Source organism: Mus musculus, chromosome 1 (assembly GCF_000001635.26).
Source record: "Mus musculus strain C57BL/6J chromosome 1, GRCm38.p6 C57BL/6J".
NCBI lineage: Eukaryota > Metazoa > Chordata > Mammalia > Rodentia > Muridae > Mus > Mus musculus.
The window spans coordinates 54,831,183-54,858,061 of record NC_000067.6 but is presented as its reverse complement, the minus strand read 5'-3'; the positions used below and the strand labels follow the sequence as shown (position 1 = coordinate 54,858,061).

Sequence of the window (26,879 nt, the reverse complement as noted above, 5' to 3'; positions counted from 1 at the left end):
GTATCTGTGTGCACGTGAGAGTGCATGTGCCCACAGAGGCCAGAGGAGTTGACTTCTTTGGAGCTGGTGGCTCCAGTTACAGGTGGCTGTGTTTCCTGATGTGGGTACCAGGAATTGACTTGAGTCCAGAAGAGTAATTTATGCTCCTAACCACTGAGCTATCTTTTTAGCTCCTAAATTTTGGTACTTTTCATGCAGTGAATACTACACATAAATGAAAATGAGTGACTGAGTGGAAAAGGTAAGCTTCAAAAGGGTTTGTATGGCAGAATTGCATTTATTTGAAACTTTACAGTATTATACTCTTCTGTTCTCCCCCTCTGTCTCTCCCTACTCTCCCCTTTCTTTCCCCTCCTTTTCCCTCTCTTCCTTCTTCCTTCTCTTCTCCCTTCCTCCTTCTCTTTTAGGCAAGGTCTCTCTTCATAGTCCTGGCTGTCCGGGACTTGCTATGTAGATCAAGCTGGACTTGAACTCACAGAGATCTGATTGCCTCTGACTCCAGAGTGCTGGGATTAAAGGTGTGTACCATCATAATTGGCTTAATGTTACAATGTTTATGATTATAAATTTATACAGAAAATATTTTAAAATATGGATGTGGCTTGGAGATATAGCTCAGTGGGGTTTTATTGCTATGAAGAGACACCATGACCATGGCAACTCTTATAAAGGAAAGCATCTAATTGGGGCTGGCTCAGAGTTCAGAGGCTTAGTCCACTGTCATCATGGTGGGAGGCATGTTGGCATGCAGGCAGACCTGGTGCTAGAAAGGTCACTGAGAGTTTTCCATCTGGACCCACAGGCAGCAGGAAGAGAGAGAGAGAGAGAGAGCTTCTGGAACCTCAAGGCCACCCCAGTGACACACTTTCTCCAACCAGCCATACATACTTCACTGAAACCACAGCTCCTAATAGTGCCATCCCCTACGGACCTGTGAAGACCACTTACCTAATTACCTTTTAATGTTCTTTCCAGATGAGGGGGTCCTTCCGAGCTGTAATTCAGGTTGGGGCTGTTTTCAGTGGCTGAGTGTTTTTGCTCTGTTTATTGTTTTTGAAACAGATCCTTTTGAATTTTTTTTTTTTTATATTTGTTAACTTATACTACACATTTTTCTTTTTGAGTCAGAATTTATTTTTTGGATGCAAATGACAGAAATCTCACACACCTGGGGGTGGACCATAGAGACAGTTGAGCGCTCTGGGAGTGTACGGTGTACTTAGACTGCAGAATTGCCCATTGGTGTGTATGTGTTCGTGCGTGCATATTTGTGTGTTCACGTGTGTGTGTGTCCAGTTGCATGTCAAACTTAGGTGTTGATCTCAGGTGCTGTCTACTTGGTTGAGACTGGGTTGCTCAGCCTAGGATTTGCTGACTCAGCTAGGCTGGCTAGCCGGGTGTCACCCTTTCCCACAGGTTTGTTTACCTCCCTAGCACGGGGATGCTAAGTGTCCCATCACACCTGGACTTTTTAAGTGAATGCTGGGGAATCAAACTCAGGCTCTTAGGCTCACACAGTAGGCATTTTATCAACTGAGCTATCTCCTTGGACCTTAACATGTTATGATAATGCAGTTTCAACTCCCATCCCCTCCCCCCACACTGGGAAGCCTACGGAGGCTTCAGTCCTCTCCACCTCTGCCCTATTCCTACTTATCTCTGTCGTTTGCTTTCTAGAGTTCAATTCTTGACTTACAGAAATGGAGTCTTCCTTCAGTCCATGACAGAGACCTGTGGGAAGTGGGAAGTGGACTGTGAGATGCCCGTGGGGCTGGAAAATTGGCCCTTCAACTGTGGCGTTGGTGTGGGAGCAGCCATAGAACCAGCCTCAAAGAGAAGGCAAAGCTAGCCTAGGTGTGTTGGCAGGGAAACCCAGACACAAGTCCCTTGTATCAGTGGTACCACATGTGTGTATGGCCTAACCACACCCTTCTGTATGCTCCCAAGCCTCTCTAGGCTGTGTATAAAAAATACTCAGCATAAGTAATGCCATGTATATTGTTTCTATACTAAGTCACTGAGGGACTAAAAGTAAGAAAAAAAAATCTGTGTGTTCACCTCAGATAGAACATTTTGCTCGAATCTAAAGATGTGGAACTATTTATACACAGAGGCCGCTGTATGGAAGAGCTGGAAATGGTGCCCGGGACCAGAAGCAAGTTCCCGCAGTTCTAGACATGTCAGAGGGGCCTGTGGGTCATGGCAATTGCTTCTACTACTCTGAGAAACATGACTGAAAGATTGAAAGATTGTCCTGTAAACAGTGTTCCTGGGTGAATGTCAGGGCTGGTTAGCAGAGTATTCTGCTCTTTGCTGTTTTTAACAAGACTCCTTCTGTTGATGTGGTGGTTCATCCTATTCATATGTTAGCTCTCTCTCTTTCATTCTAATGTTTTGACTGGACAGCCTCTTGTCTACGACTTAAGTCCTCAGGTCCCTGCCCATCTTATTTCATCAGCAATAGGAAGCAGAAGGGATGAATATTTTCAACCAGGAGTGGAGGGCTTTGTTGCTAAAAGTGATTTCCCGTGGGACCAATTGCTCAAATGGTTTTCTGGAAACTTTGTGGGAGTTGTGTCTTCTGAGCTGAACTGTGGCCTTTGGGATCTGGAAAGATGAACAACAACAATAACAAAATGTGCCTCCCAATCTCCCATTTAGCAGATGAGAAAACTGGATCTCGTGGTTGCTAACAACCCAGCATAGTTTTCTATCTCCCAGGTCAGAAGGGTGAAGGGTGTACCTTGGGGAGGAGAGATTCTGAGCCATTATGGCTTTCCACAAAATTGGAAAGCAGCTTCTTTTGGACCAGGTACCCTGCCATTTTCATGTTGCTTAATTTTTTAACCGTTTTACCTGGTGATTTCAAGTACCTTTCAGATCCGGGGGGCTGGGTTTGCTGTCCTTGCAGGAGAGTCTGTGACGTCGTAGTAGCTAGTCTATCTCTTATTCAGACAGTGCAGGTTTGGTGCCTCGTGATGACACCAACGCTTTACAAATGGGTAGGATCTTTTTTTTACCTTAGTGCAAATCCCAGGGGCTGGATAGCTTTTGAGCTTCAGAGTTGGCTCTAATTTACAGGACACCCTGTTGGTATTTGTGTTATATTGGATACCCTGGATCTTTCTTTGTCTCCTTAGGGATTTAACTGGTCAAAGCTCAGGAGCCAGCCAGTAAATGGAAGTTAATTGTGATCTTTTTGGAATGTGTAATAATGTGGAGCTTATTAGATCAAGAAAAGAAGTAGAATGTAATGATAATATTTTCCAGCAGAGCCAGGTCACTTGCACGGACAGTGATGAGAAAATGGCCCAAAGCTCCTCTTGTGCTCATAGGAACCTCTTATATTTCCATGATATGAAATACTGATAATTCTGCTGGGACTGTTTGCTTATAAGATGCTCAATCCTTATTTGGGGTGGTAAGTAGGTGTCTGCCCACTTCCTCTGTGGCTGGAGGAGTGATGTTGGGTGGTTGGTTTTGTATCTGGGTGCTTGCTTACAAAGCCAGCTGAGGGCTCCCTTGCATTTCATGTCATTTCAAGGCAATGAGTCTTTCTAGAAACTGATGCTTGTGAGAATGGAAAGGAGTTTCTTTGGGAAACATTGTAGTGGAAACAGTGATAGTATTAGTGCAGAGTTACTTCCAGATCTGAGAAGAGGGAGATGGTGACATGTAGCTTTCTCTACACAGCAACCCATGCTCCCCTAACATTAAGTCAGTGCCTATAAAAAAAGACTCTGGGTCTGTGCCTACCTCAGCCAAAGGCAGTGAAGAGCAGGCGTGTCTGAATCACACCTGTTTAGGAGGGAACACACCTGAGATGGAGAGAGGCACCGGGATGAAAGCCTCACTGATTTTTTTCCCGTGGTGACAGCAGGATGGTGCATGGTTGGTTCACATAGAGATCCAGACACAGCTTTTAGATTTCCAGGGAGAGCGAGATGTGGGGTGAGCAGTACTTTTCTCCTTAGAGACTTTTAAGGTGAGAGGCAACTTGTCTCCTCTCTTGACTACAGCTCCAGCTCTCAGGAGCATTTTCAAATGAGGCAGTACGTTTTGGAAGCTGTAGTGGACACGTGGCACCTCACACATGGACATTAGAGCCTGTGCTCTCACCCAGGGCTCTCTTGACTGCAATGGCTCACAGAGCGGGTGGTGTTTCCGTCTCCCAGTTTAAGCAAGTCAGGCACCAACAGGGTGCAGAGTCCATCCTGGAACCTGGATCTGTTTGATTGTAACCTTTGGGTTCTTTCTGCCTCAGTGCTGTTGCCTGGTGAGAGCCACAGATGCAGGGGTTAGTCAGAGCTCTGACACTGAATACGAATTGGAAGACAGCAAGGAGGCAGCAGCCTCATAAATCCCCGCCTCCTCCCTGGGCCTCTGCTGCCACATAATTAGCCCCAAAGCCTTAATTGCAGGTTGATTTCTAAAACTATCCCCCCTGGGCCTCCAGAATTTATGCTGAGACATTAGTTTTAATTAAATGACTACTTAGTGACAGTGCTTAGATGTATATCTTTTGAAGTACCAGATATTTCTTTCAGATACCGGGCCAACCTGGAGCACATTGCTTTCTCATTGGCAACATGTGGCGTTCAGCCAGAAACCTTTCTCTCTGCTAATTGAAGCCATTCAAGACCATCCTCAGTTACTCAAGACGTTTTTTTTCCTCTAATCTGTGGCTTCAGGAGTGGATGCGCGGCACACACGGAGCTCATTCCTTCTTGTGCTTTCATTTCCAGTGTTCAGTTGAGGTACCGTGGCTGTCTGACACCTGTGTGTAAGGGCTTCATGCTTGCAAAACCTTCAGCTGCTGAACATTAGCATGTGAACACTCAAAATAGTCTTCACTTGGTCCAACATAAAAGCAAACATCAAACCAACCAACCAACCAACCAACCAACCAACCAACCAACCAACCAAGCAAGCAAACAAAAACTTGTGGTGAAAATTTGGCTGTTTATTTTTTTAATGTTCTTCACAGAGTGAAATAAAAATGGTGTTTTCTGCCCTTAGGTTTGATGTGTCAGCCCAGCTTAGGGAACCACACTGGGGCAGTAGCTACAAAGCACACATGTGCTGTCCCAGCACAGCTGTGAGTGCTTCTAGCCCAGAATTCCACTTTGACCCAGCAGAAGGGGAGTCTGTGACCTGCAGGAGGCCTTGCTTCTGCCATAGCTGCTGGGGACTTCTCACTTGGCTTCGGAAGGCCTAGCTAAGGAGGAGTTTAACTCCAATGGCTGATTGTGCATTTCCTTTTTATGTTTCTTTCTATCTCCCAACTGTATCAGAGGTAGACAGGTAAACTGTAAAGGGTGGAATATACAGACGAAGAAAAGACAAAAACAGAAAAGAATTCACTTGTAATCCAATGACTAAGAGATAAATGTTGGTTGTTGAGTTGATACTTTTCCTCTTAAATGCTCTTTATAATAATTTATATATTTACTTAATAGATTTTGTCTCTCATTTATATATTAGTTAGTTAGAGTGTGGAGCTAAGCATAGCTCATTGGAGGGCACAGCCAGCACCTCTCTGCCTGGGCTTTGACTCCTGTCTCTGAAATGACTCTATTGCTTAATGTGATCCTAAATTTTCCAAAGCATCAAAGAAACCTAGCATAAAATATTCTGTATTCTTAATGCTATAAATACATACAACTCTTGGAGTCGACGTAGTTGAGGTATATACTATTCTAAAAGATAAAAGAAAAAGAACTCTAAGGTTGTTCACTCAAAATGTCTAGTAAGCCAGGCCATTAAAGGCGTTAGAGTTGCCTTGGTGATGAAAACACACACTTGGCTTACAGTGGCCAGAGAGACAGAGTCGATCTCGAAGAGACAGGTCCAGTTATGTTACTTGTTCAGTGACATTTTTATGCTTAGCACAAAAGGCTAACAGTGGTATTATGATAACATGACACAGAGTACTGTAAGCAGTGCTTAGCTGGAGTAGAGAAAATATTTACCCATTCTCTGCTAATGAGCTATTCTTTTTATCATCTAATTAGGTGGATTTATTTTAGCTAAGGTTAAATGTGCTTAATATATTTAATAAAGATCTTGAAATAGCGTGTTGAAACCAATTAGAAAAAAAAAGTCCAAACCATTCTGAGTGGGCTGTCTGGAATAATCACCTTGTGGATAGCTTGGTTCCTCTTAGGAAAACCAGGAAACTGATTGAAAGATGGTATGCTGGAGCCCGAGCCTGTGCTGAAACCGGAGCCCGTGCCAAAAGTAATGCGATCTACATCCCACACTGCTTTTACAGGCCACTCGTGTGAGCAGATGAATAACGCCCTCCCCTAAAGCTCTCCCTTACACTTTGGAACCTCATTTTAGGTGATGCATCAGGCTGTGAAGACGACTTGCCGCTTACTGAGTGAGGGGCAGTGTTTCTGTCCCTTACAAGATGTGTAAAGCTTGTAGATTCAAAGCTACCTTAAAAGTCCTGCGAGGGTTCAACTTGGCAGCCTACCCACTCTGTCTTCTTGAGGCCAACACAGCCAGTTTTGCCTATAGAGTTAAAACAGATTGCCATTTCTTTGAGCATCAGATCAATAGAGACAGTTTGCATTGAGGGGCCAACTTGTATGGCCTTTGCCTTTGGACATCAGAAATCCTTTAAGCTCTATGTAGTGTGGTCCTACTGTACTGAGATTGAGACTGATGGTTCTGTGGAGTTGAGTATCCATTTTTCTTTCACGCTGGCGCTCGTGGGCATTGGCTGCTGCTTGGAGATATGTGTGTTCATCTTCTTCTCTTATAGGTATAACTGAATTCTTTGGAGCCAAATCGTGTATGATACAAAACACTGCCATCCCTGGAATGTAGAATATTTACCTATGTGGATGCTTTTCTGTGAGATGATCTTATTGATTGATCATGTGTTACAAACTAGAGTAGAAGAGGCAGAGTGATCCAGCGTGTTATTTTGAATGAGCATGACTGCGTTGGAATGAATTATGAGTATCGAGTTACTGAGGACATGCTCTGTGCTGGAAGTTAGGGCTGCAGTGGTAGACACCAGGGAGGGAAACATAGAATTTTGGTAAATTCTGTCTTGGCAGCAATAGACTGACTGACTAGGCAATCATTAAATCTGTGGGAAATGAGTTTTTGTACAAACTCTGTCTCCTTCTTATTTGGGGTTTAAATCAGGACTGTATGATAAAGGTGGTTTCATTGAGGATTGTCTTATGAAAATCAGTCTCAGAGGACGGCTTACTTTGGATTACTAATTTCTCATCACTGGAGTGCTGTTCACAGACCTGTATGGAAGAGAAAGTGACTGGGTTACGTGTATGTTCTCTGCTCTCTTGGTTTGGGGTCTGTCATCATTATAAACCATATCTCAGGTGAAGAAAATATGAGAAGAGAGGACCCAGTGTCTGTAAGAACCACAGAATAACTGGCCTTGAAGTCAGGAGAAGGTGCCCAGAGAATGGTTGACCTTAGCCACATGGGAGGGGTGGGATGCAAGGAATGGTCTCCGAGAAAGGGTGTGGGGGGGTCACACAACCCTTTATGTCTCTTAGAACTCAGGGCACATTAGAGGTCACAATGGTGAATGGACATCTGTAAATCCCCCAGATGGAGGGGGTGGGGTCGACTCACAGGCCCATTCTCTCTGCAACACTGCTCTCACTCAGCACACTACCCTGGATATTTACCGCTCGCTTGTTCCCTCCATGTGGGCAGGACCGTGCTTGCCCTTCAGCCTCTCACTCAGCTGCAGTTTCTGACCTGACTTGGTTGCGTGTGTGTTATGCTCTCTTCTGCCACTGTCTATGGTTCTGCTCCTGTGCACTCCCACTCGAGGGCGGCCGGGGAGTCCAGGAGGTATTTTCAAGCCAGCTTTGGAGAATTGTTTACCTGAACTATGACACCTACTAGACTGTGTTTACTTTGGTTGTCTGTGAGTTTCAGATTTATCCTATCCTGGGGTCATATATTTGCATAAGAAATGAAGAGTTTTTTGTATAATCAGAGTTAGGATCTTGAGGACCATAAAAACGTGGCCCATTGAAAAACTGCCCAGATCGTCTTTCTTTTTCACGTCTGAGAAGCCATGAGCATGTAAGCCACAGCAAGAAAATGAATCGTGCTCACAACTTAGTGAGCAGCCCAGAGAGCTGCCTCTAAGTATTTATTGGCTGTTAAGTCTATTTTGCCTTTATTCTAAATGCCTGTTTTTCACATAGCTGATTGGATGATTCACACCATGTCCAAAGAGAGGCAGGCAAATAGCTCAGACAAAACGGGTCACTTACATGGGGTTGTTATACTCCCAGGGTTCTGTTAGAACCTACTTGACAGCTTTGGATGAGAGAACAGTTAGTGAAGTCAGGTACTTGATTTAGCCTTACCCAATTACCTCTCCACTGAGAACCGAGTCCCATATTTGGAGATTAAAACTTACTTACCTCAACTCTCATAGGCGGTGGAGAAAGGGGATGGTGGAAGATGAATTGCTCACTCTTCCCAGCCTTCCCTTAGGTCTCTCCTTGGTGCTTGGAGCATGTGGCTGTAACCTAACACCAAGCATTCACCTGGAGGTCACCTGTGGCCTGACTGAGCTTCCACTTTGTTTATGAGACTTTTCTGTGAAGTTCGTTAGAAGGTATCTAAAGTAATTAACAAATCTTGTATGTCTTTGAGGGTCTGGAACATATATTATACCTTGACCAAAGCAATGAGTGTATCCAGGAAAGATGGCTCACCACTAGAGGGTCTTCTCAGTGACTTTGGACCCATGGCCATGATTTGGGCTGTGTTCCAGGAGAGAAATGGACACGATTGGAGGCTGTTTCATTTAATGCACTTTCTTCTTTGATTCTGGAATGATAAAAGGGCGGAAGAGTCATCTGAGGGGTCACAAAAATAGTAGTCCCTTCTAAGGGAGAAGCAGCTCGGCATGTCGTAGCAAGCACAGCTGCTAAACAGAGGGTGGCTGTTGCACTAGGATGGGGTGAAGGAATGGCAGGAACGCCTCACTGCATTATGGACAAGAAGAACTGGTAAGGACACCCAGACACACCAGGAATCAGAATGCACACCGGGTGGGATCTGTGGAGACGGAGGCAGTTTTCAGACACCCCTGCCTACCTCAGAGCCCCAGTTTCCTGGTTGCCTGTTCTAGACCAGCTTCTGGGTACACTTGTTTCAATAACTCCTAGTTACTGTCCCTAGTACGACAAAAGAAATTTTCATTTGAGTGAGCACAAGGCCACATTTAATAAATTTTTGGTAATTTTCTAATTTATTAGTTTAATTTCCACCTCTACTTAAAAATAGGTATTTTTACTCGAGGAATGATGGATTAGGATGTAGGCAGATTCTTTTTAATTTCCTTCAGTGAAGCAGGACGAGAGCATATAATCCTAGATGATGGATACTAGGAACACAATTCTGAGGAGTACTGACGACCATATTATGTGGTCCTGATGCTTAATGATTCTTTGAGAGTAGTTGATGGAGGAGCCAGATCGTCTCTTCATTACTAATAAACACATTCAACCGGTGAACTTTTTCTATGTTATTTAATACTTCTGAAATCACTTTTCTGGACATCTACTGCTTAGCGGAGGACTAATAGAGCAGGTTCCATGGTGCTTGCTTTTGGCTCTCCTGCATGTCTAGCCTGAGCATTCATAAGAAGGACCACAGTTCTACCATATTACTCAGGCATAAAAAGGACTACAATTCTACCATATTACTCAGAGAGGGCGCATGTGCCATTGCTGCCAATTAGCATCTTTCCTGCTACTGCTTTTGAGTGGATTCTGGCTGACTTACTACCACAGCAGTCCCCATGTGGTCTCCTTGCCTGAAGTCCAGTTTTGCCAGTCTGTTTTCATACCGTGCCCGGTCTGTTCTACCATGGAAGTCTGAGTATATCATTCCTTTGGGCTAAACCTTGCATTCGCACTTCCGGTTTATTTGCCAAGAGTGGCAAAGACAGCATAGTACACATGAGGTACCTCAGCTTTGCCCTGTAACTCATGACATCCTGTGCTCCAGCGCTACCCTGGCCTGATTGCGTTTTCCTATGTGTGTTAAGGTCTCTCTGAGCACTGTTCCCCCCTTAGCCTGGAGTCCTATATCTCCTGTCAGCTAGGGCCTCAGTTTAACAAGAGCATATCTAGAACCCTTCCCCTCTGACACAGTTGGGTTGGAGTCCCTCTTTTTGATACCCCCACCCTCACCTGGAGATGCCATTGTTTGCTTCTGTGTCCTTTCCTTAAGATTGCAGAGGCTGGGGACTGTCCTGGTAATACACCTAGCACACTGTCACATTGAGACATTGGCGTTTTGTTGTTTGAATGGGTAGGAAGAAGACCATGGTTCAATGGAACACCCATGACATATGGGCCAAAAAGACCTTCGTAAAAGATCTTCATGGCAGGGACCTTGGGATACCCTTAAACTCCACAGTCTTAGTTTCCCCCTCAGGAACCAGGTTAGAGACTTCTGATCATGCAATCTTGCTACCAGGCAAAGTTGGCTTGTGCATGCAGCCAAATCTAGTTGTTACTGTAACCTGACACATAATCCAAACTTAGTTAAACTGTAGCTATGCTTCAGAAGTTGTTGGAAAAACCTGATCATGTGGTCCTCAGCCACACACTTGTAGATGACGTCACTGTGTCACATGTCCTGTGAGCTGTGAGGACTTCACTGAGGTACTGTAGACACCTGTAAAGCTCAGCCCATGATGAGCTCCAGGGACCCATTCCTCCTTCAGTCCTTTTCTGCCTCCTTTAGCTGCCATGGTGGGGTGGGAAAACCCAAGGTCTCCTGGACATAGTTTGAGTGCTAGCAGGTAGCTGAGGCACTGTCTGAAGTCATCTCAGGTCTGGGAGTCTAGTCGAGAGCCTTAGGTCTAACCCACCTTCCAACCCAAAGCAGGAATCCTGCTTATTAGACTTTGTTGGATCACCACAAGGACAGGAGTCACTATATCCTCCATCTCCCTCTTTGCTGATGAACACTTGCTCTGTTGTTAGAAAACACACTCCTATACTGTGTCCAGTCTGACCTCCTGGAGGGGAACCCCTCCTCTTCCAGCCTCTCACTTGGCCATTTTTCCCCTTTCTGATAGCTGTAACTATAGTCTTTCAAAGTACCCCCTTCCCCCACCAGGGTAAACACTCTTTTTCTATGAACTAGAATTTACCAACTGGCGTCTGTGGGCTACATCTGGTCTAAAGATGTGTTTTGTTTGGCTTGTAGTGTTTGAAACATATTGAATAAATTTCCAACTTTGTAAAAATTGGGGCATTTTACTGACGAGTCTGCAGTCTGCAGCTTTAGGGCCACAACCCCAGCTTTGGGCAGGATGGGCTTCCTCCAGCTACTGTGGCCTCCGCCTCTAGGGCTAGCAGGGTGTGCTGCTGCTGACTTCTCTTGACATGTGGGTTTAGATTTCCTCATTATTTATTCTCTTTATCTTGCTTGGCTGTGCTCCAGACTATCAAGAAGTCATATCTTCTAAAATTGTTGTTTCAGTTTATATTAAAAAAATATTTTATAACAAAAATAGTATTATGACCTGGGGGGATGACTCACTGGGTTGAGTGCCAGCCTTACAGGGGGAAGTTTGATCCCACATCTACATAAAAGCCTTTGGGTAGCAGCGTAGCATCCAACTCTAACCTCAGAACAGGGCAGTGGGACGGGAGGAGAGAGGTGGTCCCTGGAACCAGGCTAGCTCAATTAGTGTCTTCTTGGTTCAGTGAGACCTTGCCTCAAATAATACAGAAGAGGGTGACTGAGGAAGACATCTGACTTTGACCCATGGAGTCCACGTGTGTGCTCATGCATTCATACGCACAGGTGCATATACGTATTAATATGCACATAGACTTCCAAGTGATGTTATAGGAACTGCAAGAAGTTACAGAAGAGGGAGAGCCACAGCTCTGCTCAGTGTGTCAGTAGAGGTCTTCCAGCCCTGCTCCCTGTGCATCCTTCTGCAATAGGAAGCTGCACTCACACTGTTAGGCATTGTTCTGTTTTTATAGTATGGCAAAACACACCTTGCACACCATTTTGACAGTTTTAGATGCAGTGCACAGTGTCATCCAGCTCATTTGGTTGTTATCACTATCTGCTTCCAAAGCATTTCATTGCCTTAGAAAGAAACTCTGTATCGTTAAACAGCTGCTTTCCCTTTCCTCTTATTCCTAGCCCCTAGGTTTGAGCATTTCACATAAATGAAATCTGGCAACAAAGTAGCCTTTTGTGTCTGGCTTCTTTTATTTAGTATAAAATATTCAAAGTTCACTCATGTTCTCCAACATTATGTACTATATTTTCTCTTATGGCTGAGAAATATTCTGTCACTTGTCCACACTACATTTTGTTTATTCATCCACTGATGTTAATTGATGGGCTCCTACCTCTTACCTGTTTCTGCTTTTTAGCTACAGTATATATTGTTACTGTGAAAGTACACCCAGTTTGAATTCTGGTTTTCAATTCTTTGGGTTATGTATTTAGGAGTGAGATTTCTGGTCTCATTGATAATTCTGTGTTTAACTGGTTGAGGGACCATCTAGCTATTATCTACAGCAGCTACATTGTTTATAGGCATAATTATCAATACACTTGTTTTCTCACATACTCACCTATATTTGTATTTTGTCTGTCTGCTGTTTCTTCCTTTTATTTTAGCCATTAATATTTATGGTATCTCATGATGGCTTGGACTTACCTTCTCTAACACCCAATAATTGATGGGCCTTTTCATGTGCTGTTTGGTCATTCTGTCTGTTGTGGGTTTGCACGTTTTTGGTTATTTAATAACTCTGTCAGCTTTGATCTTTCTGCTATTACCAATAGCATTACAAACAATCTGAAGTAAAAATTGTCTGATCCTCTCTTTGAAGTGGTAATCAGAGTTAAAGGAGTAACTTTTCTGAGGTATTCACCAAAGAATTAGACTCCACATCCCATATGCACAGACATATCACTTGGGGTTTTCAAAGTGCTGATGTAAAAGATTTCATGTCATGGGGCTTACTGGGTGGTAGGTAATTTAACCTAACTGTTAGCTTGAACTCTTCTGTAGTTATTTAGGTCTTGGAACAAAAAAAGAAAGAAAAAGAGGTGTTTTAGAACTGTGCACAATTGGCCCACCACTCTGCTGTGACCAGCTGCAAGCACAAGGGTTCTCCGGCTCTCTGGGCTGTGTGTGGTAGGCCAGTGATTCTGCTGGACTGTCAGTGTGAGCTTCTCTTACCAAGACCTCCTCAGAGGATATTTTTCCTCATAAAGTCAGATATTCCCTGCTTCTCACTAGTAGGGAGTTAGTAATTTTGAACCCATGTTTTCTAGTGAGGCATGAAGCCTTGTGACTTTCCCTTAGTGACCTAACATCCCAGTGAATGAGGTTATCCCAAACCAGGTCTCTAGACGCTCAGATAATTTCTTTCTGTTTCCCTCCTGGCCTTGTTACCACATTCTTGTTTGGTTATGATTCAAAAGCCAGAATGTTGTCATGTAGTGCCAAATATATTCAGAGATAGCTCCAAGTGGGAACAAGCCCCCACATGTCTGGGCAGGCCATTTCTATCTCATCCTTGGCTTTACTGCCTTGGCCAAGTGTAGTTCTGTCCCTGATGCTAGGAAGGCAGCCAGATCCTCCTGAGTCAGAACAATGGGGCCATGATCTCAAAGGAACCACCTATACTAACTAGTATACATTATATATATAAATGCCAGAATAAATTGCCTATATTAGGGGTAATGTGATGTTGGTGAAGGGTAGGGTGTGATGTCACCAGAAAAGGAGTGACCTTGGTTCCAGCCCATTGACCATGGGGGCCTAAGATCTCACCACCCTGATACTGTGTATTGGGTCTTCATCTTTGTGGTTGGCCCCATGTAGCAGATGTCAAGGGTAGTGGTGGTTTTTATTTCTAGTTTTATTACCAAATAGAAGCAAAAGCAACTGGACTCAACCTAAACTCAACTCATTGCCCTTACTAGAAGTCCCGATTTTCTGCAGTTTGACTGTCAAGAGTATGTTTTCAAACTTGCTGTTTGGAAACTTCCAGCTTAGCATCCTGGAAGTAAATTTTGTTTTCCTAATGTTTAAAAAAATGCTCAGAGACAACTTTAAACCAGTCAGGTGAAAATGAGAATCCTAGAGGTCTCTGTAGGTCTCTCAGCCTATATATTTCACAGCACTTTACGAGAATGCTTGCTCCGTCTGTGGAACTTCCTCACTGAGGCACCTCTGTCAGTGTTGGCATAATGTGCAGGCAGCTTATGTACTGGGCTCTCAAATTATATTTGCTAAAAATATGTTGGAGTTTAAAGTACACCATTAAACATGTAGCTAAATGAATTTAGACATGTTCTAAACATAATTGTAGCATTGAGAGGAAGCTCAACACTGGGGTGACTGTCAACATCAACATTTTCAGAGTTTTTGCTAGAAAAGGATTTAGCTAGGTGTGCTGACACATGGTGTAATCCCAGCACTGGGGAGGTGGCTGCAGAAGGAGTAGGAGTTCAAGGCCAGCTTCAGCTACTTAAGTTTGAGGCCACCTGGGCTGCCTACATGGGACTATCTCAAAAGCAAGCAAGCAAGCAAGCAAGCAAGCAAGCAAGCAAGCAAGCAAGCAAGCAAGCAAGCAAGCAGACTTGATGATTTTGTTAAATCTTAACTGCTTAAGCTTCAGCGCTACTTTCTTTCTCCACGTTATTCATGCTGTTTTCCAGATGGAGGGGGACAGTGTGAATGATTGCTCACAGCCATATGTGTGAGTGAGCACATGTGTTTACATGCATGCTGCTCAGCAGTAAACACAGGAATGATGGGACAAAAGGACCCAGGGGACAGTCCCAAGCTTACGCTGCCTGAAATCCCACATTAAATCACTCTCAGGGTAATGCTGTGGGTGCCTAAGCCTGGATTCCTTTACATCTTTAAGGAGCTGTGTAGAGATGAGGGGCATGGGAGAGGAAAGTGCTCAGAAACCCAGGGACCCCTGGTCGTCACGCCACATGAACACATGTTGAACAGCAGCCTGGTGCTGTCGTTCATTTGTCAAACACCTTCCCCCTCTTTTGTGTGCCCTAGCCCCTATCTAGGTCTTGTTCAAGTGATGCCTCCTCCCTAGGCTGACTCCTGTGCTGTCCTGGTCAGTTAAACAAGACTTCTGGGATGGTTGAACAGAGGAGAGCCCTCTGAGCTCTCTGCAGTCTATCTTGGTGCAGAGGGAAACCTGGCAGCTCTTGCCTCGGGTCTGGGGAACTCTGGAGTACCATCTTGCACATTTGTGTTGTCTACATGGGGCATCCTTATTTGCCCAACTCTATTGGGCATTCTCCGAGGAATGGACTACAATATACATTTCTTTTGTGTATTTTATAAAAATAGCATACCATAGGCATTCATAAAATGCTTTCAGCTCTGTAGCTCTTCTTTGTGCAACACATGGCCAGGCTATGTTACAATATGTCTGTATTTCTAGAACACTATATCCCTGTAAAGAAATTAGGTAATCCTGTAGCTTAACTGGGAGATAACCACAGTATGTTGTTGTTCTTACAGGTTTTAAGAGAGGGATGTAGTAAGAGCCCACTTTAGTGATAACTCAATATCTTATGTATTGGTATTTTTGTGTTCAACAGCAGCATCCAGGAAATGTGTCAAAGAGTATATATTAGTCTATTATTATGGGTGATAGGAATGGTTATCAAGGTTTTCTTTACCTGACTTTGTATTGTTGTAGTAAAAAATTACTTAAGATATAACCTAGCAAACACAAGACAAAGAGACAATGCATAAGGGTTTGATGCCCCCTTGTCATTTTTTTCTGGTTTTGAAACTGCATGATTGAAAAAAAAAAGGTATCTTCTAAGTTTTGAGTTGGGAACTAAATATAGAGAAAGGTACTACACATTTGCTGCTGTTCTTCATTTAGCTCATAGCACAAGGAGATCCTCCTCTGTTAGTGAGACCTGGACTGAGCAAGCAGTACTCAAACCGGAAGCACCAGGCTGTGATCTTGTGGTCGTGCTGCGGATGAGTAACAGGTCCTGCAGATGTGGGATGTGCTACCTTCAGAGGCCCTGCAACTTCCGGTCTCTGTCAAGGGAGCATCGCACAGCTAGCAACTGGCTTTCCCCAGCAAAGAGGATCACAGCTCTACTACACTCCTCCAGCAACCTCCTGCTGGTGCCTGGGCTGGCTGCTGCAGAGAGCCCTGCACTCTGCCCAGTCAGTGAGAGTCTTTAGGCAGCTCCAATGGAGTGGGCTGCTCAGACCAATCTAAAGGTGTGGAGAGCACATGTACCCTTTAGATTGCAGACTGGTCACAGAGACCCTGTTTCCTTGCATAGTTGAGGAATACCCATCCCTGAGAGCTCTCTCCTAAACTGGTACTGTCATCTTCTCCCTTGTGTCACATTTCTCTTAGCTTTTACACAATCTACTACGAGGCTTATTATTTGGAAAAAAAAACAACTCTTTTTTTTAAATTAATAAGCATTCTATTAATTTTTATTAGGTATTTTCTTTATTTACATTTCAAATGTTATTCCCTTTCCTAGTTTCCCCTCTGAAAACTCCCTATCCCTTGCCCTCCTCCCCCTGCTCCCCAACACACCCACTCTTGCTTCCTGGCCCTGACAGTCTCCTATACTGGGGCATAGAACGTTCACAGGACCAAGGGCCCCTCCTCCCATTGATGACTGACTAGGCCATCCTCTGCTACATGTGTAGCTAGGGCCATGAGTCCCACCGTGTGTTTTCTTTGGTTGGTGCTCTGGGGGTACTGGTTAGTTCATATTGTTGTTCCTCCTAGGGGGCTGCAAACCCCTTCAGCTCCTTGGGTTCTTTCTCTAGCTCCTTCATTGGGGACCCTGTGCTCCATCCAATGGATGGCTGTGAGCATCCACTTCTGTATTTTTCAGGCACTGGCAGAGCCTCTCAGGAGACAGCTATATCTAAGACAGGGTCTCGTGTAGCTCAGGCTGGACTTTAACTTATCTATTAGCTGAGGATAACTTTGAACTCCCAATCCTTTGCCTTTACTTTCCAAGTGCTGAGATTATAGGTATGTGCTACACCATGCCTGGCTCTACAGTTCTTCTTTTTCTTTTTCTTTTTTTTCTTCTTTTCTTTTTCATGAAACACTTTGTTTTTATGTGCATGCACCTGCTTACATGTATGTGCACAATGTTCATACAGTGTCCATGGATGCCAGAGAAGGGTGTTGGTTCCCTTGGAGCTGGAGGTATAGACAACTGTGAACTGTGTGATGAAGGAGCTGAGAATCAAATGTGGGTCCTCTATAAGATCTGCAGTTCTCACTGAGGTGCCTCTCCAGCCCCCCAAACTCAACTCTCAAGTCACCCTCCCCCTGCAAAAACAGATTACAGCTTGCCAATTCTACAGAAGAGAGTCCAAATGTAATAGGCAGCTTTATCCTCAGCTTCTGTGATCTTACCCCACTGACTTCTTTCCCTCCATCCATTCACCCATGTTCACCATGGAGAAAACTGTTCCTTCTACTCACACCCTTCAAAGCGTGAAGGTGCTTGCTCTCTTTCCACTGACACCCCATCTTTTTAAACCCTCACCAACCTCCAGTCCTTAATTCAAAGGCTGCATCTTCCAGAGGGCCAGACACAGTTTCTCTCTCATTCATGTTACATATGCTGTGTGCTTCCTGTTACGTGTTAGAGCTCTCAAGGGAAGGATGGCAAGTTTCATATGCTTAGTAAATCACTGTGGACCAGGACTGAGTGTGGTTGTCAGAATGCACTTGAGTCATGTTTTGAAAACATCCCTTATCAGTACCTGGGTGGATTGTAGTTAGAGAAATAAAGTAAATATGAACGGGGCCACTGTCTTTGAAAGGAAGTCAGATAGGCCTATCTGCTTCTGTAAGAGTTCCCATTTCCCATACCAACTGCTTTCCAGCCCCACAGGCTCCTCTCTCTTCCTGCTGTCTTATCATTTCCCTTAGACATCTGTCAATGAAGGCCCTTGCTATGATTTTGTTTGGAGAAGCCAAAGATGCTTCCCAGAAGACTGTAGTCTTAGATTCAGGCTCTTAGTGATGTTCCTGGCGTTGTGGGTAGCAGGGCATCTTCTAGTCATTGCAGGCAGAGGTGATTCAGGCTTGATTTGAGTGTCAGCACACCAAGGCAACTGACAGCAGTTTGCACAGTCCCTAGTCCTCCATTTGTAGAGACATAGTGAGAGCTGAACTGTCATATCTTCCTTCTACAAAATGCTAATGGAGATCAAAGAGGAATCCACAGACAAGGAGGACAGGGCTCAGGAGGAGCTCATGTAAGCTGTGGAAAGGGATGCTTGTGTAAACATTGGCTTGCTGCTACTTTCGAAGAACTCAGACTATAATAGATTTCAGACAAGCTCAGTTTGGAGTTTTCCAGAATCATGAGTGACTTAGTTTGACTAAGTGAGTCTATGTTGTTCAATGGTAGTCCACTCCTTCCCCAGTCAGCAAGATTCATTAGGTCCTAAGGAATGGCTTTTGTATCTACATGGTGATCTTGTATTTAATGCAACTTAAATTGCCTTATTCATCTTCTGACTTCTGAGGCTGCTGCAATTATAACTGCTTAAGTGGCCACCATGAGAAAAGCATGCCATGATAATAGGTCATTTTTTGGCATACATTTTTTATAAAGGAGGAATTTAAAACATATTATCCCTTATGATAAGGGAGAGGTGTATTAGCTATTAACAAAAGTCACATTTTATACCCTACAATTGAAAACTGCTTTATGTCTCTGAACAAAGACATTTTGCTGAGTGTTGAAAAAAAGCCATCGTTAAGGTTTTCCCCACCACAAAGATCTCCAAAATGGCTTGTATTGATTAACATCATTAAACCACCATATTTGAGCTGGGCGGTGGTGGCGCATGCCTTTACTCCCAGCACTTGTGAGGCAGAGGCAGAGGCAGCTGGATTTCTGAGTTCGAGGCCAGCCTGGTCTACAAAGTGAGTTCCAGGACAGCCAGGGATATACAGAGAAACCCTGTCTCGAAAAACCAAAAAAAAAAAAAAAAGAAACCCACCATATTTGAAATGTGATTTGATATGCTGTAAGGTACAGTTGTAGAAAGAATGTAAGCAAAACAGCTAGGAAATAAAGCCTCTAGACAAATTGGTAAAACAGGAACTTAAAGAATGATTTATATGTTCTGTTTGTTTCACTAAGAATATTCTGATTTACATATTCTGTCCACAGTGTTCTCTTGGTTCCACTGTGTTCTTACTCAAATAGGTTGTTAAACATTACATTTATTTGTGTGTATGCACCCATATGCACAAGTGCGCCGTGGTGTATACACGAAGGTCAGAGGATGGCTAACTCAGGGCAGTTCTCCCCTTCCGTCAAGTGGGCTCCAGGGGCGGAACTCAGAGCATCAGGCTTCTTGGCAAGGGCCTTTATCTGTGGAGCCATCTCCCTTGTCCCGGTTCTCTTTAAAAGTTCTCTCCCCAACACTATTTAATTAACTTAGCTAGGGTTTAGATTAGATCTCCAGCCATTTGAAACTAGACAGAGTTTTAAAAAAAAAAGATCTGTGTTGTTGGCAGCAGATCCTGATGGAAATATGGAGCCTGGCAAAGCGTGTCTGCCGTGTTTTGTTTTCCGTTTCTCTTTATGGATATGGCCTATTTTTGAAATGTTATGATTTCGATTCAGTGCTCAAGTGTCAAGCCTGACAAAACAGAGCTTACACATGCAGAGGTTCTGTGTGTGGGGTGGGATGGGATGGGAGTGTTCCAGAGCTAAAGGAAGTAACCTCGATTTCACCTGGAAACATTCACGTCTTGGGGCAGGAACTCTGGGCTATCTATAAAGAGAGAAGGAAAGTAGCCAAGATACTGAGCCAAACTTGCATCCAGGAACAGAGCAGGCATTAAAGAGTTGAAAAGAGTGTCCGTAGTTTCCACCGCATCCCTGTAGGTCATTCTTGGCGAACCTGTCACAAGGCAGACCAGAAAACGCCTTCCTGCGGTAGCTTAAATTGTGACAATCGTCTTCCCACTGGGTCTCCAGCTCCAGGGTCTCCTCCTCCAGCACACAAGTTGTGGCCAGAGCACACGCTTGCGAAAGCTCCATGCCTTTCTCTTGCTCAAGACCTGAGTTCCTGTTTGTCCGAAGATTAGGTTAGAACTCCTTTTGCTGGCTCAGTGCTTCTCCCGGCCAGCCACTTACTCTTCCACCCAATTCCTTTGAGAGCTCTATTCTTAGCCCACCCGTCACAGACCTCACCTTACAGCCTGCTCTCCAGCTTTTTGGTGACACATATCCTCAAAAGTCTCCCTTCCTCTATTTTGTTTTCTGACATTGTGTTTCAGTGTTAGCTTTTAAAGAGTAGTCATATCAGGTTTGGTGGTAGTGGATACATGCCTTTAATCCCAGCATTCGGGAGGCAGGGGCAGGGGCAGGGGCAGGCAGATCTCTGTGAGTTTGAGGCTAGCCTGGTCTACAGAACTAGTTCTAGGATAGCCAAGGCTACACAAATAAACCTTGTCTCACACTACCCCCACAAAAAAGAAATAAAATCTGTACTACTGTGTAGTGTGACTATCCATGCATCATAGAGACTGTATCCTCCATTTGGTAATGCTTTGTAGGCTACTAGGTATTTAGTATTTGGGCACAGTGGCTCACACCCATAATCATAGTATGTAAGAGTTCTATTGAGAGCAGTAGGCCAACCTGGGTTACATAGTAAGTTCTAGACCAGCCTGAGTTATATGTAGCAAGGTCTTGTCTCAAAAAACAAATTAACACCCCCAAGCAAAAATAAAAGTAAAACAAGATGGGAGTATGTAGAAACTGAGGCTGGATTGGTCTTAGGCTATCATAGCTATTACGTCATTCATGCCTCATTTGCGTGGCCTGTGAGAGAAGCCTCTGACTGGGCAGCATTAGGAGATCATAAATCTTTCGATTCAGTTCTCACTCGCAGATAAACTGTTTGACTCTTCAGAGGTCCAAACAGGGAGGTCATTTCCTCTGTAACCAAGAGATCACCAAAGGCGGCCTAACTACACGTTTGTTTGCTAACCTTCAGCAGTAAGATCAGTTCCCAGTTCTATCAAGCAGGGATAAATAAATACACAGCACATTTCAAAGTCAGCATATGTTAAATCTATAAAAGAATGGGCCCACCATTTTCATGCATGTATGTAATATTCTTTGCTCATAATCATCTGTGCACTATGACACAGCTTGGTCAAAGAGAGGTGGTGTATTTTGTTAGTAAGTTTCTATTATGTGGCTTTTTGAGTTAGAGTTCATACAGAAGAGCTGTGTGATATTCTTGAGGTTTTTCCAGTGCAGCTGAGATGAATTCAGGCTGTTGGATTTCTGCTCTCTCCTAGCAGGGGCAGCCCTTCTGCCTCAGAGCTGCTGTTGCATGGATTAGGGCCCTAATCTGATGGTTGTCCTACAGTTGTATTATTTTACTTAATAATAATAATAATAGTATATCATAATAACATTATATATTATATGAAATGTAGAGTATATTAATAACATAATATATAACATTACATATAAATGTGTACAATAAAATTCTTATCATTGTGTGTGTGTATGTATATATGTGCATGGAAATCAGAGAACAGCTTTGGGAGTCCTTCAGTCACGGATTCCAGGGATTAAACTCAAATTCAGGTCTTCTGGCTTGCCTGGCAAGCCTTTTTACCCACTCAGCCATCTCACTAGCTCTTACTCTACAGTCTTAGAGGAAATCTATTCATCCAGTTTGTAGGATGGTCACAAGGAAACTCACTGTAAAAACATTTGAGCTTTTTACCTCCAAATCAGAAAGGACCCTTGACTTCATGGCGGGAACACTAGGCCTCTGGCCTTGTATGCAGTTGTCGAGTGTGTCTTGTAAAATGGCTACTATTAGCTCATCTTAGAGATGAGGAGACTCTGCTTGGGAGACTCCCAGTCAACTGGCTTTACAGCAGCAGTCTCCCTACTGTGGTAAAAGAGCAATCATCGGTCAGGAAAATCAGTCTTGCCTCAGGGTTCAGTTTAACTGATCTGTGGTTTCAACATTTCTTTTTGCCCAGCTTCTCCTTTCATGTTCTTCAGTAGCTAGTAGGAGAGTTGACGTATCTGGACTTCATGTTATCTTGGGCTGTCTGTCCTCTGGGGAAGATGAGTGTCCTTAGAGAGCAGAGCAGAGTGGAGGAGCATCAGGAGAGCAGAGGAGCAGCAAAGCATGTGACTGTCCCCCAGCTTGGGACTTGGTCCTCAGAACCCACTGCCGAGCCGCTGCCTCTGTGTTGTTTCCATTTTGAAGAGGTTAGGTGATAATTTACCCAGTTTCTGATTAAACATGCTTCATTTTTCATTCTACTTAAGTAGAGGACTTCTTACTATAACTTGGGATTTTATGTATTTTCTTTTTCTTTCTGGTAAATACCTGGAAATATTATAAACACTGACTTTGTAACATGTGCCATAGAAACTCTTTCTCTCCACATTCCCTCCCTCCCTTCTTTCCTTCCTTCCTGTGTGGTTCATGTGTGTGGGTTCACATTTATATGTGTGTCTGTGTGTGTGCATATGTGTGTATGTTTGCGCATATGTATATGTGTATGTGCATGTGTGTATAAGTGTGTATGTGTGTGCACATGTGGGTGTATGTGCCTATGTGTGTGTATGTGTGTATGTGTTTATGTGTGTACGAGGGCATAGACTAAAGGATGATGTTGGTACCATTCCTCAAGCACTGTCTCTCCCCCTCTTTTTTTTTTTTTTTTTTTTCCAGAAACAGGGTCTTGGAGCTCTCTGAGTAGATGAGGCAGGCTAAGCTCTGGCCTAAGCACTGGGGTGACAATGGTGACTCATCAGGACTTGCTTTTTTTTTCTTTCTTTCTTTTACAAATGTGGGTTCTGATGATGAAGTTATCCTTTTACTGAGTCCAGCCTTTCCTAATTAATTAATTATTAATTAAGAGATGGGTACTTGCTGCTTTCCACACTGATCTGAAACTCATGATCTTCTCCTCCCACCTCCCTGCATAACCCAAGTACCGGGTTCCCAGTGTGAGCCACCACACCCAGCTGAGAGCCGTTTTCAAACGCTGACTGCCTCACTCCATAATTACGAATTATGCTCATAAGGACTGAGTGTATTCCGTCTGGGTCTTACAGTACTTAGGGAGACAGCTTTGATTTTCATGATCATCATCATCTTATGATGGGGGGAGCTCCCCAGGTAAGATGATCTACAGTCGGGAAGCACTCAACAGAGCCCATATCTGGACATCCCATATCTGGACATCCCATATCTGGACATCCCATATCTGGACATCCCATATCTGGACATCACATATCTGGGCATCCCATATCTGGACATCACATATCTGGACATCCCATATCTGGACATCCCATATCTGGACATCCCATATCTGGACATCCCATATCTGGACATCCCATATCTGGACATCCCATATCTGGACATCCCATATCTGGACATCCCATATCTGGACATCCCATATCTGGACATCCCATATCTGGACATCCCATATCTGGACATCCCATATCTGGGCCTGCTGGTGAGAACACTGCACGTTCTGTTCATTAAACCAAGTGACTTGAGCAAATTTTATTATCCCTTTGCAAAAATGCAAGCTCTGCCCGTTTCTTAGTGAAGTGTTCCAGGTTACTCACATAAGCTGGTGGTTTTATGTGGCCAGAGTATTGGTGTGTCAGCGATTAGGTACCAATACCATGCCCCCATCCTTCCTCGGTGATGCCCTGTGCCCAGAATGCTCAAGCATAGGCAGATGTTTAGGAATACCAATGCTAGTGGCTATTGATTGATCCCAGCATCCTTTCCTGATCGGAATACAAGATGCTCGCTTTTTTACATTTGAGGTCTTTAGCCACAGGATCTCATCAGAGAAAGGCAGGCAGCACACCAGGGATGTGGAGCACAATGCTAGGGCAACTTCTAGATGTGTTTGGATTTATTACCCCTGGCTTGGTCTTGGTCTCAGGGAGCCCCTCTCCCCTGCTTCTCATCCAAAGGCTGCTTAGATTGAAAAAAGCTTGCAGCTAACCACAGGAAGGCCACGTGGGCTCAGCAGAAGTCTAATTAGTGGTTTCCATAGAGCACATGAATTTTGTTGTCGTTATATTGATTAGACCCTCATGCATGCTAGGTTAATAATCTACCAAGGAGATACGCCCCTAGACTCAAGCTTATCAGTTTGTTTCCCCCCCCCTGCCAGCTGCTCTGACTGAACCCAGAATGAAGCACCTTCTCCAGCCCCGGACTTTGTTCTTAATTGGATGGCAGAATTGAGAGAAGGATTGAATTGTGTTTTTTTTTTGTTGTTGTTGTTGTTTCTATGTTGATGTGTGGTGCATGTATGTGCTCATGTTTGTATGTGTGGAGGCAAGTGCCTGTGGAGGACAGAGGTCGATGTCCAGTGATTTCCTTATCACTCTCCACCTCATTATTTTCATTTTGTTATGAAGCCCTGGCTGTCTGAGAACTCACTATGCAGACCAGGTTGACCTTGAACTCACAGAGCTGTGCTATCACACTGGCCTCCACCTTATTTTTTGAGGAAGGGTTTCTCACTGGGCATGGACCTCCTCCATTGAGCTAGGTGGGCTGGCCAGTGGCTTGGTGGATCTCCCCGTCTCTGTGCCCCGCCTCCAGCACTGTGCCTGTTTTTCATGAGTGCTGGAGATCTGAACTCGGGTCCTCGTGCCTGTGTGGCATCGACTTTACCAATTGAGTTATCCCTTTGTTCTCTAATTGTGTTTTCAAATGATGAAAATGACACTCTCAAACCTAGGATTTATCCATATGGTCTCTTCCTAGTTCCGGAAACAATGGGCCCTCATGGCTCAGTAGAAAAGTGGGGTTTAAACAATACTGTTTGATCTTTTTCTTTCATTTACTTTACCTTTTTTTTTTTTTTTGGTGTGTTCATGGTTGTGTGTGTGTGTGTTTGTGTGTGTGTGTGTATGTGTGTCTGCTTCTCTCTAAGAACTTTCTTAAAGCTGAAGTGGACCATTTAATTCCCTTCCTTCCCTTTATATACCACCTGTACATTGATAGGATAACAAATTACTATCTTGCGCCCCCTAGTGGAATTATAGCCCTACTTCATATTTGGGAATAATGTCTCACAGGTCTTACTTTTGAAAATGAAATTTCCTCCCTCCCTCCCTCCCTCCCTCCCTCCCTCCCTCCCTCCCTCCCTCCCTCCCTCCCTCCCTCCCTCTGTCCCTCCCTGGTTTGTTTCCCAAAGCTGAGAATTAAAAAGAACAATTCTTCTGTACTAGGATGAAAGGGCTGTGAGAAGGAGAAGTGGCTTTCTGCTGAGTCTTTATTTTTTTGTGTATGTTTGCTACAGAACTCACAATGGCTATCAAATACAAGGAGCCCTCTGCTCCTCTCTGCTCTCCATACAGGCCATGTGTCATCAGCCTGTCTGCCAGTCACCTCTAAATGTGTCTGTCCTCCCTTCCAGGAAAGATGGGAGTGGATGGAAGTGGGAACAAGTCCCCATCCAAATACCCTGCCCCGACCCCTTATGCCACTGGGAAGCCAGACTGGGAATGGCAGCTGCCTTCTGGGTCACTCAGGGGATGGTGCTAGTATTCACGGCCTGTGCAAGCATTGCCAGGGTGTAGCTGCTGAGGTGCAAAGCAAATCCTAGTAATATAAGTTGAAGTAACTGCTGCATCACTGAAAATACTCTCTTTCTCCCGTTATGGTTTTTTCACAATTTTGACTCTTGAGAGTGAGTTCACCAAATCCTGCACTGCACAGCCTTACATTGCCTATATTTGGACTAAGGTATTTGGAGTTTTTAAAAGAATACAATAGTGTCTCCTTACCTGCAGGGTATGTATCCCTAGCACCCCAGTGAGGGCCTGAAACCACGGATTGTACCACACCCAGTGTGTACGACGCTTTCTTTTAATCATGTGTGTTTGTACTTCTTTATGACCACACTTGATTTATAGATTAACAGTAATGATCAGTAATCAAATACAGCAATTATGCTGTAATAAAATGACCACCACCACTACTGCTACGTTTTGGGGACATTGATAAATAAGGGACACTTGAACATAGCGACAGATGATCTGATTGCTGAGGTAGCACCGAGACTCGCGGGCAGGTAGTGTGTTCTCATCCTAGGCAGGATAGAGCAAGGTGGCACAACATTTTGTGATGCTTTTTAGAATGATGCATAATGTAAAAGAAGAAAAATGTTTATTTTTGGAATCTTCCATTTAATATTTTTGAACTGAAGTTGACAGCCCCTGACTGAAAGCTATGTAGAGCAAACTGTGGGTAGCGGAGACCCATTGAACTGTGCACCCCAAGGCACAGCCTTGTGCCGGGGAAGCTTCTCTTTTAAGGCTTAGCACCACTAAGGCAAAAACTGGGAATGCTATAATGATGAATAGGTGGCAGAGGTAACCCTCCAGTACTGATGGAGAAAAGATTGTAATTAGAATAATCGTGCAGGTAAATGTTTACCCGAGGTTGAATTCCCAAAGAACAGAATTCCCTGAGTATTTTCTGACTGTGTTCTCCGTGGGAGAGAGAGTGAAGGAGAGAAAGGAAGAGAGAGGCCCCTAAGTCTATAAAAGAGCACGACTTCCCGGAGAGTCACTGCAAACATGCAGTCTTTTTTTTTTTTTTCTCCTTTTACTAGGTATTTAGCTCATTTACATTTCCAATGCTATACCAAAAGTCCCCCATACCCACCCACCCCCACTCCCCTACCCACCCACTCCCCCTTTTTGGCCCTGGCGTTCCCCTGTACTGGGGCATACAAAGTTTGCGTGTCCAATGGGCCTCTCTT

The 26,879-nt window shown here is 44.1% G+C and overlaps 1 protein-coding gene across 11 annotated transcripts in view; it reads left to right on the top strand.

Annotated features, from left to right (window-relative positions):
- Positions 1-26,879, top strand: part of Ankrd44 (ankyrin repeat domain 44) — a 283,644-nt gene that overhangs the window by 70,922 nt on the left and 185,843 nt on the right. The window contains exon 1 of one of the 11 annotated variants that reach the window (XM_030254991.1): positions 22,657-23,594. The exons of 9 other annotated variants lie outside the window; for them this stretch is intronic. The gene's annotated coding sequence lies outside the window, so the exon portion shown is untranslated. Of the gene's footprint in view, positions 1-22,656; positions 23,595-26,879 lie in introns of those variants that run through there. One more of the 11 variants, XM_030254995.1, reaches the window with a different exon arrangement.